The sequence below is a fragment of the Euprymna scolopes genome, chromosome 46, assembly GCF_053919585.1.
Source record: "Euprymna scolopes isolate OS-2025 chromosome 46, ASM5391958v1, whole genome shotgun sequence".
Lineage (NCBI taxonomy): Eukaryota > Metazoa > Mollusca > Cephalopoda > Sepiida > Sepiolidae > Euprymna > Euprymna scolopes.
In genome coordinates, this window is record NC_136527.1 from 76,702,591 (window position 1) to 76,715,998 (window position 13,408).

General features: G+C 30.5%; 1 long non-coding RNA gene across 1 annotated transcript; it reads right to left on the reverse strand.

The window, feature by feature from the left end:
• Positions 1-364: 364 nt before the first annotated feature.
• Positions 365-11,493, reverse strand: LOC145270563 (uncharacterized). Its single transcript, XR_013865448.1, has 2 exons — positions 11,066-11,493; positions 365-2,072 (listed from the first exon to the last, which is right to left on the reverse strand). It is a non-coding gene; the product is annotated as an uncharacterized LOC145270563 (long non-coding RNA).
• Between the last annotated feature and the right edge of the window lie 1,915 nt (positions 11,494-13,408).

Sequence of the window (13,408 nt, forward strand, 5' to 3'; positions counted from 1 at the left end):
AACACACAGACGATTTCACTCTTATAGATATATAGATTTGTTTACGTTAGAAAACTGAAAATAGGTTACAACTAAACTCGTGAATTAAGGAAACTGAATTTCACTAAACGTGTCAAACGTTTCATGAGAGTAACGCTGGTAAACAAAGGGATATTCCAATAGTTGTAGGCAAGTTATTGTACAAATACTGATGAGGTCCACTAAAAATTTAAATAGATGAATGGTATTTGTCGGAGGAGGGACCATTCAATTTAATAATTTTATGTTCACTTTTGTCTGAGTTAATTTAGGGTCCAGGAAGAGAATTTCTAGCAGATCAAACAATAACTAAAAATATAAAAAAACGCACAAATTTCATAAGAGATTTTCTATGCTATGAGTTATCAGGTTTGTAACTAATATTTATTAAATGTAAAGCAAAAACACACTACATATAAAATAGTTTATCTACAAAAAGTTTTGATACAATTTGGTGGCAAGAAAATATGTCTGATTCATATTGTTTGTGTGAATAATATTAATGTAGACAGCTGCCCAATTAATAATGCAACACTCATGAGAAAAGGGAGCAATAATATTTTTTATTAACAATTTCCTCTACAACAATTATATTTCTTTCTCACAAGCTTATTTTTAAACAATTCATTACTTCATCATATTGTATTAGTCTCAACTTTAGCTCAATTATAAAATATTTATTAAGAATAGTTTCATCAATCATGAGTCGTTTCCGGTTTATTTTCAGTAATACTGTTTTACTTGGAGTTCTCATATGAATAAATCCAAATTCGTAGAAAATATTTTGCAAGAATATGGCGTTTCTGAATTTTACTTTTAGATCTGACTGATTAAGGGCTCCCTCCTAAAGCTAACACTTGATTCTGTTTTTGAAAATACTTTGTTATTAATGAAGATGCGCTAATATTTTGTAATCTTCCCTGGTTCAGCTCTATTAAAGTCAAAATCATTTATGGATGTAACGTCAATAATGGTTGCGGTTTTTCTTTGCCGACTTGATGATGGACTTGACTTTTATGTATCTGCCGCCGGTATGTCTTTGTAATAGAACATGGTAACTTTGCCATTTTCATGTAATCAGCAGTAATTCATGTTTGAAGATTTTGCTTTTTTCGTGTGGGTTTTCATATGTATCATTAACGATGATTTTCGACCACAAGAATATCTACAAACTTCACATGAATGTGGCTTTTCCCCAGTGTGAGTTCTCATATGTTGCACTAACGATGATTTCACGGGAGAAGAATATCCACAAACTTTACATGAATATGGCTTTTCCCCAGTGTGAGTTCTCATATGTTTAACTAACGATGATTTTTGAATACAAGAATATCCACAAACTTCACATGTGTGTGGCTTTTCCCCCGTGTGAGTTCTTATATGTTTAAGTAACGATGATTTTTGAGAACAAGAATATCCACAAACCTCACATGTATGTGGCTTTTCCCCCGTGTGAGTTCTTATATGTTTAACTAACGACGACTTTTGAATACATGAATATCCACAAACCTCACATGTATATGGCTTTTCCCCAGTGTGAGTTCTCATATGTTTAACTAACGATGATTTATCAGAACAAGAATATCCACAAATTTCACATGAATGTAGCCTTTCCCCAGTGTGAGTTCTCATATGTTTCGCTAACGATGATTTTTGAATACAAGAATATTCACAAACTTTACATGAATATGGCCTTTCCCCAGTGTGAGTTCTCATATGTCTCACTAAAATTGATGTTTGAGAAAAAGAATATCCACAAACTTCACATGTATGTGGCTTTTCCCAGTGTGAGTTCTCATATGTATCACTAAAATTGATTTTTGAGAACAAGAATATCCACAAACTTCACAAGAATATGAATTTTCCCTCGTGTGAGTTCTCATATCTCATTTATGATTGCGTTTCAAGATTATTATCTCAACAATCTTCAAAAGTACACTTTTTCACACAGATGTCGCTGTAATCTTCCAAATAATGTTATTCTCTTCGTCGAATAACGTTTAAAGAAAATCATAGTCCATTAAAATTCAATCATAGGGTTCAATCAGGAACATCTGCAACAAAATGAAATTATATATTGTTAGTATATGTTTTGATGTATTACTATTATTTATTGTTGTTAATTTTATTGGATTTAACTTTAACGGTTCAAGAAGAGTCTCAAATCTAATATATCCATCCTCCACACATTTGCTCAACTCTCTGTCTCACTCTCACAATGTTTAATCCCTATACCCGGTTTTCAAGTAATTTAATGGAATGTGCTCTGATGAATGTATAGTAACTGTACCCCCTGGACGTACATAATTCTACTCTATCTGACAAGCAGAAAACCCCGGCCTTTTTCCATGTTGGTATTTCTATATAGCAGAAATCTTTTTCTCCTATACTTGTCTTCCTACAGAAATGCAGTAATTTAAATGTAATATATATTATTAAGATTATTCATTATTTACAGATGTTTAACGTATTAGTAAAACAAAACATTTAAACTACTGTAGACATTTAATCTTACCATATTATTTTAAGTTAGATGTAAAACATTTAGATTACATTAGAATATGCATTTAGCCTGTGAAACTACAATAACAAAATCAGTCTTAGATAAGGTTCCAAACGAATCTCAAATCGAAAGGTCTCACCCCTATGTTCAAGATCCACTCTCTGTTCAACTTTCGCAATGTTGAATCCCTATACCCATTTTCAAGTAATTTATGGAATGTGCTCTGATCAATATATAGTTACTGTACCCCCTCGACATCTGACCAACAGCAAAATTTGGCCCCTTCATTGTTGATATTTCTATGTACCTGAAAGTCTTTTACTCTTTTATTTGTCTCCCTCAGTCTGTTACACTTTGGAATTCCCCTCCTGTTTTCGGCTTCCCTGACTGTACAGAAATGCACTATTTTAAATGTGATATGTACAGACATTGATCAACTTGTTTCTTAGTAATTGTCTCAAATATTAGTCCTTTATATTCAGCCGTTAATATGCCTTGTTTGCGATGAAAATGTGTAAAAATCATCTTGAATGTATTATTTTAAATTATCTGTTCAACCCTAATTCATATGAAGATAAAAATATTTTTAATCACAGTTTTTTTACAAGGTAGTCACCACTTATCAAGGTTCTGAAGCCCTCAAGGATAAGGGTTATTGTGTGTACAGTAATCAATGTAATAGTATCATAGTAATCGTTAGTATTGGAGATTTAATAATGGATGGTTCAGAAAGAAGCTTTGTTCATGAAATCTACGTCTTTGTTTTGGCACAGATAAAGAATGGGGAAAATTTTTGACAGTGGTTTCAGCTAGATGGGTGTTTATCATGAAAGATTAGTGAGGGGTGGACCAGAGATTTGAGCTCAGACGAGCACTTGCCATGGAGGTAACGATAAAACAAAGACAGGCTCGCAACGCCTCTCCTGTGGGTGAGAGGTTGCAGGGAAAAGAAAAGGGCATCTCCCACTAAGCCACAAAGCATATTTTGTACTCTGTCAAGGAAGCTTAGGCTGTTTTTAGCAGCTTCTGCCCAGATGTGGCAGCAGTACTTCATCCTTGGATCTACTTGCCTTATATATAGAGAGAATTGCATCAAAAGTGAGATAGCTTCATCAGTGGTAGAAGGATCCTATCATTTTTCCAGTGACCTTGGCAACTGACTTGATGTACGTGTTCTATTTCAGGTCAAGAGTAAAGGTCAAGCCCAGAAGCTTATCAAAACATAGTGCTTCACTTAGACGATAGCCATCCATTTCAATTGATGTCAGATGGGGATAAGAGCGTTAATGATGTAAAGATAGGAGCTTGGTTTTAGATGCATTAAAAGTCACTAGCCACCTCTTCCCCCACTGTACCACGCATTCCAGATCAGTTGAGAGAGAATCAGAGAGAACTTTGTCATTTACGGCCTTTGATTTGTTGCCATAGATGATCGTGTCATCGTCATCAGCTTAGATGTACACGAATCATTTAACTTTATGTTTTGGGAGATCGTTGATGTAGATCAGGAAGAGAGTTGGGCCCAGATGGACCCCTGCATTAATATTGTGGGCCTCTGGTTTCTGCCCATCAACCACTTCTCTTATGACCCTATCAGAGATAAATTATTTAAGGATTGAGGAGGCATTTTCAGTTATACAGAGCTGGATATCCTGTTCAGTAGGCTCTTATGCTATACCTTACCGAAGGCCTTTGATATGTCAAGAGCAATTGCTCTAGAAACGAAGCTTTTGTCAAGAGATTCACGAATCGTATGAGATATAACCATTAGCACATCTGCAGTAGATCTGGCAAAGCGGAAATCATATTGCATGTCACTAAGAAGGTTATTTCTGCTGAGGTGGTTGACAACTTCTCTATTTAATATGGATTCCAGATACTTACTCATGACACACGGGAAAGTTATTGGTCTGTACAAAGAGGGAGATGACTTATCACCTGAATTCTTAAATACAGGGCACACTGACGAGGTTTTCCAGGGTGTTCGGAAGCACTTCTTTTTAAGGCAATGCTTGGACAGTTTTTTTTAAGTATGCAGCAATTCTGGTTGAAGCATTTTCAACACTATAAGTTGAATGCCGTCAGGGCCAGTTGTTTTACTGGAATCAAGGTTCTTGATTAGCTTGGCGACCTCATGCACAGATATTTGGATGTTGCACGGGGTGTTGTCTGTTATGGGAGGAAATATGGAGAGTTGATGGCCTTCGTCGCATAGGGTAGAATTAGCTTCAAAGTTCTTGGCAAATAGTTTATCGTTGTCTGATGCTGACGAGAAAACCATTGAAGATGGTTGGGATTGAATGCAGGTTCAGTTAAGGATCCTATCCGCTATTTGCAAAAGCTGGTGGGAACCAAGCCGCTGTTCAGTAACTTTGGGTTTATCGGACATAGCATATAGTTCTCTTGCATTTTTTATTACTCTTTTACAGTGGTTGCTGGCAGTCCTGAAAACAGCTTTAATCTCAGTACATCTATTACGTTGGTAGCTATGGAAAAAGTGCTTTCTGTACGCAGTGGCAGCAGTACATTCTGGGGAGAACCATGGCTGGCTGTTAGGTTTTTATTGGATTTTTTTAGATGGTATGAATCGGTCTATGCCTACAATTAACCATTCGGTCAGGCCTGATACTATAGAAGACACTTCCTTTTTAAACATGGAATGCAGATGTAGATCAGATATAAATGTACGGAAGCTATCCCAGTTAGCTGTAGAGTATCGATATACAGTATGGTGGAGAGGTATATTTGAAGACTTCTAATATTTCGTTTTTATCTTGACTGATACAACCGAGTAGTCGGAAGATTCCAGAGGAGACAGAAGGGAACATGAACATAGCTATGGGGAAATTGTGAGAAAAAGGTCTAGAAGGCGAGCGTACTGACCGGAAGTATTGGGCACACGGGTGGATATGTGAACAATCTGAGTGAGGTCATAGGCAATGGCGAAATCATGATAGAACCTCCCCTCAACATGTTCGAGTGGATCAGTCATTTCACATTGTGGACATTGAAGTCACCACAAATATGGATGTTTGCCAAAAGATGAGCAAACAGGATGTGGTCAACTTTCACAGATATGCTCTTAAAGATAGTAACTCTATTGTTGTAGGGCCGATAGAGGGCAAATATAAATGCAATGGCAATCCGGAAGCACATATAAGGTAAATTAGGGTCTTTACTGGAGATAGTTTATGTGTTCAATGTTTTGTCTTAAAATATTATTCAAACGAAAGATTTAAATCACTATAAACATATAATACATATTTAAACTAACCATAATCTTATATAATATCCCTGTATTTTTAGTCCCAAATACTGGAAACTTATGTCAGACTCGAATTTTGTTCGTTTGGGGTGAAGAAACAGAAAAAAATATTTATTCACGCATAATTCATCTGAATATAAAGATTATTTCCAACCACAAATATTTAACTTATAAACGTTTTAATTTTTTATCTTTAAATATTAGTTAGACAAAATATTAAAATTTCTATAATTAAGATTAAATGGATTATTTTAAACTTTTATGACAAAACAACTAACGTAGGTAAATGGATGCACTTACTTTGTGCTTTTCTATTTCTCATTTTGTCCATCCTATTATTTACAACTAATGGGGTTTCGATGAGAAATATCCATTTCCCTGCAATTCAGTTTTAGATTTAATTATTTGTAACCACAGACGTTTGACTTAGCGTTTTAATGTTTTCTCTTTAAATAGCAAGAAGTTTATAATGAACATTTTATCTAACAATATTATTTACGTTTTAACAAAAAACTTTTATAATCATATGACTTAGGTTAAGTGGTATGTTAAATTGTTTATTCTCCAATCTTTTTTATAAATAACACCCATCCATACACACAAAAAGAAATTGAAATATTAATCACCCCTACAAGTTACACACAGGTGATATACTAATTGTTTGTTCTCCTATATATAGCAAACCCATCCATACATACAAAATGTTAGATAGATTCTAATATTCTCTTTGTTTTTGCAACTATATTTTCTATTTCTTCTCATGTATTTCTGGCCGAAAACCGAGTAAAAAGATTTTCCCAAATCTCAATACATCTTACGTCAAATCTTTAGTCTGTATACTGAAAATTGACAGATTACTTTGATAGGGAAATATACACAAACACCCAATGTACACAATATAACACACCCATACACACACAAAAAGAAATATAAGTATTAATCACCACTACAAAGTATACACAGGTGTTGCAATAAATTGTTTGTTCTGTACTCCTATATATAACACACCCATACATACACACACAAATTTAGATCGATGCTAATATTTTCTTTGTTTTGGCAACATTTTATATTTCTTCTCATGTATTCCTCAATCCGTCCATCCTATTATTTCAAACTAATATGTTTAAATATCGAGAGGATATAAAAATGTTGAATGTATTAATATAAACAAATAAAAAACATTCAAGCGAATTTCATTGGCTATAACGTTTTAATTTCTTCTTTTTCACAAGATTTACTTTTTTTATTTCATGTTTTATGTGATTTACATCAAATGATCAACATATCCAATAATCCACTGAACACCTGTTCGAAAATGAAACCGGACATGTAACAAGTAAAGAGTAATGTAGCGTGTTTACATAAAAGTCGCTACAGAAAGGTATGAAGCCACTTGATAGTGAAATTATTTAAACCAAAGGCAACAGATAACTATTTAACTTTATTTGGAAAACAGCAAGATGATAATCTACAGTTTGGGAAAAGAAGGTACTGGAATATGGTATGTATTATAACGAGTTACATGAGCAGTGAATTGATTAAAAACAGTTTGGCAGACCAGCTACTCGGAGCATGAACAAATTCGCTAACAGTCTACCCATAGTTGACATCACTTCAACAAGCATTGACAAGCCACACTGTCATGAATTATCCTCTTTTCCATTTTACAGCAAACTTTACTCGGCAATTAAATTGAAATTATTCCACTGAGCATTGTATGTTGTGAATATGGATTATCTCCCTTTATATCCAAGACTATAAAAGCTGTGTATTTCGGCTTGTTGAGTAGAACAATAGTCGAATTCCTAATTGAATAATAAAGATTACTAGACGAAAACTTATCGTCCTGTTTTCATTACAAAACTCTTTATATTTTATCTACGATTTCTAAATACTTTTTAAAACGTTTAATATTTTCTCAGAAAGTATTTGAAGCAATAAAATTCTAATTCAATTCTCTGATGAGAAAAAGAATCATTTTTGTAATGCTCAACGTTAACATAATATATAATGTGTGTGTGTGTGTGCATTATATGATGGAATGAATTTTACGATATGTGGTAGAAAAACGAAGTTACAGGGTGGAAGGATACAATTGTGACCACAGAAAAGACATGACACCATTCAAATTGTAATTTTAAACTTATTTTATATAGTATAGATTTAAGCTGTTATTTTTAGCTTGTTTTATATCGTATATATTTAAACTATTATTTTAAACTTATTATATATAGTATATATTTAAACTGTTATTAAAAACTTAATTTATATAGTATAGATTCAAGCTGTTAATTTTAGATTTATTTTATATAGTATATATTTAAACTATTATTTTGAACTTATTTTATATAGTATATATTTAAACTCTAATTTTAAACTTATTTTATATAGTATATATTTAAACTGTTATTTTAAATTAATTTTATATAGTATATATGTAAACTATTATTTTGAACTTATTTTATATAGTATATAATCAAACAATTATTTTAAACTTATTATATATAGTATATATTTAAACTGTTATTTAAAACTTATTTTATATAGTATATATTCAAACTATTATTTTGAACTTATTTTATATAGTATATATTTAAACTCTAATTTTAAACTTACATGTAAGAGAAGCATTCTAAATGATAAAGTTTTTTTACAATCCGATTAAAATACATTAATTAAAGAGTTATTTTGTTTGTTTATATAAAAGTTGCTACAAAGTATGAAGCCACTTGATATAAGAAGTATTAAAAAGAAAAAATACTCAAATAAAACTCTTTAAATTTTTACTAACATTTCTTAGTACTGTTCAAAACATTTAATATTTTCTCAGAAAATATTTGAAGAAACAAAATAATAATTTTATCCTCTGATAAGAAAAATAGTCACTTTTTTAACGCTTAACCTTAAGGAAGTTTCATTTCTTATTCGAACATAAAAACATTTTCTCTTTTTAACCTTGCACTTAAACTTGTAAATAATAGGTTAAGGATTTGCATTTGTTTGTCAGTTTCTGTTGAAAAAAATAAACAAGTGAGTTATGAGGTTTTGGCATAATTTATGGCAGTTTTCGAATCTGTTGGAGGTCAAATGCTTGGCCGGAGTGCAGTGATTATGTGCTTTGCAAACAGAAAAGAAAACAGGCAGTGGTGTATCAGGGCGGGGGATAATATGATGGAGTGAATTTTATGAAATGATGTAAAAAAACAAACGATACCATCATCATCACAGAAGAGACAACATGACACAATTTCCGTTTGATGAAAACCGGTTTTCTTTTAAGTTGCAGCTAAACACTAAAGTCTACCTGGATGTGCTAAAGAGTGTAGTGATCTACTAGTTATCGTCTGCTTCCGGAACTTCCGGTACTTAGCGATGATCACAATGAGTGAATATGCCGCATTACTAGGTGTATCAGAATTTTTGTAGGAATTTTTGACACCCCTAACACGAAACTGCGAATAAAATATTAAAAAAACTCGTAATTTCTCTTTTAAAAGTAGGTTGTTTATTTTCTTTATGGATTATACTTCCAAAATAAACTATTAAAGTTGTATAAAAAGAAATATTATTCTTTTGTTTTTTTAAAAAAAACAGTAATGAAATCAATTGAATTTTACGGGTTCAATATGTTTCAATTTTTAAATTTTAAAAATCTATCATAATTTTTCTATTCATTCTATTTTACGATATTTTCAGGGTCAATGTGAAATTTTATGCCCTTTCCATTAAACCGATTATAATATTTTAGACAAACTTTTTTTTCTAATTCACGCCCCCCCCCCATTTTGATATGTCTATTAAAAAGTAAATAATTAATTTACTCACCAAAGTTTTATATATCACAAATTGAAGATAAAAGATCAATAAATAATATATTCAAATTTAAAACAAAAAAGTTGTGTTTTTTTTTTAGAAATTTTCCTGTAAAGTTCGAAGTTTAGAACCTTTTTTATTTTTAAATCACGTTGGTTTCTTTTTTTAAATGAAATCTTTGTCCTTCCTCCTTTAATTAAAAAAATTAGGGTTTGAATTACATTTTTCGAATAGTTATAAGCTTGGAACAACAGGGGGCCGAATTATTCAATATTTTTCACAAAGTTTCTGACACACAGCTAGTAATCTCCTGGTGCAATCATGTGCAAACCACTGGCAAACCCAAGCTTGGTATAAGCAGAAGTGTTATTACTTCATACCGTTCTTTTACTCGTCTCCCTCCTCCTCCTCCTCTGACCTAAACCTGCTGCAATAAATACTTCACTTGGTCATCCATCGAGAGAAATTTTCAAAACTAATTATATGCATACTGTTCAAACGGTAGTTTAAAAATGTTAAATTAAAAAATATGGTCGGTCCGTCACTGTAAAAATAAATTCATACCATTATAAAATAAACCAAATAAAAATAAAAAATGTGTGCTAAAACACACAAAAATGTTACCGCAATACAAAAAGCCAAAATAAAAAAAAATTGTAACTCTTTATAATCTGCGTAATTTATGTGTTTGTCTATTATGCACTAATAGCCTTTAAAATATATGCAAAGAAAGAATTATATATATGACATAAAATTAAACATTGTATTACATTTTATTTTGAAAAATTGACGTTTTTTAATTAATTGGAACATACAGACTCTCTCTCTCTCTCTCTCTCACACACACACACACACACACACACACACACACACACACACACACATATATATATATATATATATATATATATATATATATATATACTAGCACAGTTGTTTAGGAGTCCATAAGGAACAAACTCACACAGACACACAGAGACAAAGTTAATAATAACGTTATTAGTTAGAAAGCTCATCGTAGGATTGAAAGGATGTCACTGATAACTAATTCGTCATTTCACCTAACAATTTAATTAACAAAAGCACCATTTTATAGTTTAGACAAAAAAAAAAACACCGTCCTAAAAGACAAAACCAATATATTACAAATAAATGTTAGTAATGGCGAAAACATTACTCTTCTACGTATCTGAATAAGTCTTTCGTGTGTTTTATACTTATTTGGAAGCGTTTATTTATTTTGAAAAAAAAATTAGTGATGAGTTTACGTTAGAACAAGATAAAAATGTCTATGGTCATCTACAGTCTGAAAATCGTTAAAAAATAAAATAAAAAAAATACTAGTAAAACCCACTCAATTGCAATAAAAATAAAATTATTTTTATGTTTCAGATTATTTAAAAAGTTATTGGATGTAAATTGTTTTGAAAGTGTTTAAAAAAAAAACAAAAAAAAAAACTTACCTTTCATTCCAGGAATTTAATACGAAAAAAAAGTGGGATAAATTCGTATTTTCTCATGTGTCCAAAACACAAAAAATTGTTTTGCTCGTTAGGATTTTTTTAGTAAATTGATAAAACTTTTGTTTTGTGTGTCCAATTCATTAAGAAATAAAATATATGAAAATATAAAACAATCAAAATTAAAAGATGAAAAACATGATTTAAACGAGAAATTATTTAAAGAGAAAAATCAACTGTATAAGAAAAATGAACAACGGAAAACGGTGCAATCATTATTTCGTTCCTCGTGTAAAAAATGTCCGTTCATTAGTTAAATGTGTGCAATTGTTTTCCAATCATGTTTAAATCATATTAAATAATGAAATAAATTATATAAATGCTTAAAAGCATATTAAATAATGAAATAAATTATATCGATGCTTAAAGATAAAATAAATATAACATTAATACGATTAAAACAATCGACGTTGTTATACACCAGCGTCACGCCGTCACACTTGAACCGGAAGTTACTATTACGTTTTAATAAACGTTTTAATAATAAAATGACGTTTTAATTAATAATGCGGCATATTCATTTATTGTGATAATCGCGAAATACCGGAAGTAGATCGTTGCAGCCATTTTCGCTTCTTATGATGAAAAAATTTCAATTAATTTTCATTTTTATTTGGCAAAAATTCAAAGAATGATTACAACCACAATTGTATTTCCATATCGCCCCTGGCGCGTCAATATAAATAAAAGGAATCAGAGAATTTAGATGACATTCTAGGCAGATATAAATTACAGACATTAAAATGCAAATTCCGAGATGTCCACTAAACAGAGGAACAACTTATAGAGCACCTCATATCTGGGACGAAGCATTCAGAACTTCAAAAACAACTTCGGTGCTTCTACAGTTTATCGTCGAAAATGAAGACGCCATTTTTTTTTCGCGAACCTGTCATTAAAATTCGAAAGAGAAATCAGTATTGTGAACTATGACCGAAGCAGGAAATAAATAACACAAAAAAATTAAACTGGATAATGATTGTTCGGTTTAAATTAATTTGTTGTTGACACTTTAAAGTTGCTTTTATTCCAAAAAGTTTCATTCAAATAATTTATTTGTTCGAAAAAAAGCAAACTATTTTATAAAAACCCAATGTTGCTTTCATTATAAAATTGTTTTATTAAAATAATATTTTCTTACGCAAACTTTTCAATAAATGTCTTTACAATCATATTTTTATACATTTTTATGCAGTAAATGTTTTGTTTTCAAATTGCGCCCACACAGTTTAGACAATTATGAATAAGTAATTTTCATTTTCTGTTTTACATAATAATGTTTTCTCCATTGTCTGTTTTAATAGTATATATATATATATATATATATATATATATATATATATATATATATATATATATATATATATGTATGTATGTATGTATATATATATATACATATATATATATGGATATATATTGTTTAATTGGAAATGTTAATTAATGAAAACGGGAAAGTTTTTCAAGAAATGTATATATATATATATATATATATATATATATATATGTATATATATATATATATTTATGCATGTATGTTGTTTAATTGGAAATGTTAATTAATGAAAACGGGAAAGTTTTCAAGAAATGTATATATATATATATATATATATATATATATATATATATATATATATATATATATATATATGCATATATATTGTTTAATTGGAAATGTTAATTAATGAAAACGGGAAAGTTTTTCAAGAAATGTATATATATATATAAATGCATATATATATATATATATATGCATATATATATATATGCATATATATATGCATATATATATACATATATATACGCATATATATATATATATATATATATATATATATATATATATATATATACATTTCTTGAAAAACTTTCCCGTTTTCATTAATTAACATTTCCAATTAAACAATTACGGATATATGTTCTCTTTCACTTTCTTTATTTACTTTTGTTATAGTTCTATCCGGAAGTAATTAATATCTAGTTTAATTTTTTTATGTTATTTATTTACTACCTCGGCCATAGTTTAAAATATTGATTTCTCCCTCGGATTTTAACGACAGGTGCACGAAAAATATGGCGTCTCCATTTTCGGCGATAAACTGTAGACGTATCACAACTTCTAGCAAAGGTTATAGATTCAAGCTGCAGGGATCTATAAGCTGTGACAGAAGACATGAAGCTTCCATAGACCACATTGGCGGACAATTTATTGGGTCAAAGTCTGCACCAACAAAAATGAGAAAGCATCAGAGAATGTGGCAACACTCACAACATGGAAGGAGGCAAATA